Here is a 653-nt window from a genome sequence, read left to right as displayed (position 1 = left end):
TCTGTGTTAAATCTCAAAGACATTCAATTCCCCATGACTTTAAGTCAAATAAAAAAGTTTGAGAATCTCAACGCAATCTCCATCAACGTATATACCATCGAGAACATGGAATAAATATCGGTCCTACCGATTCGCCTCGCTGACACGAAGAAGGAGAAGCATGTCAATTTACTGTACGTGGAGAAAGATGGTGGGACATTTCACATGGATCAAGAATTTGTCCCGCCTCGTTAGCTCGCAACTGAGCAAAAACGCGCACAAGAAATACATTTGCGATAGGTATGTATAATAAAAACTTTAAAAAAATTCTTTGAAATAAACAATTCAACAATGTAAATAAATTGATTTTTCAGATGCCTGCACTATTTTAGTACGAGCAAAAAGTTGGAGGTCCACACCATAGACTGCGGGGAGATGAATGAATGCGCGATCAGGTTACCGAGCGAAGACGACAAGTGGCTGAGTTTTAACAACTACAGCAGAAAAGAACGTGTCCCGTTTGTCTTGTACGCCGACCTGGAATGTATCCTGGAAAAAATGAAGAGAGATCCGGAAACACCGAGCTACAAATATCAGCATCATCGAGTATTTAGCATAGGTTATTACGTACACTGCTCGTATAATGACGCGTTATCGACGTAACAGTTTCGTCG

The 653-nt window shown here is 40.3% G+C and overlaps 1 pseudogene; it reads left to right on the top strand.

Annotated features, from left to right (window-relative positions):
* The window catches only part of LOC105454960, a 3,295-nt pseudogene extending 2,702 nt beyond the window's left edge, over positions 1 to 593 (top strand).
* Positions 594 to 653: the final 60 nt, after the last annotated feature.

Source organism: Wasmannia auropunctata, unplaced genomic scaffold (genome assembly GCF_000956235.1).
Source record: "Wasmannia auropunctata unplaced genomic scaffold, wasmannia.A_1.0 LD335967.1, whole genome shotgun sequence".
Lineage (NCBI taxonomy): Eukaryota > Metazoa > Arthropoda > Insecta > Hymenoptera > Formicidae > Wasmannia > Wasmannia auropunctata.
This window is presented reverse-complemented; position numbering and strand designations above follow the sequence as displayed.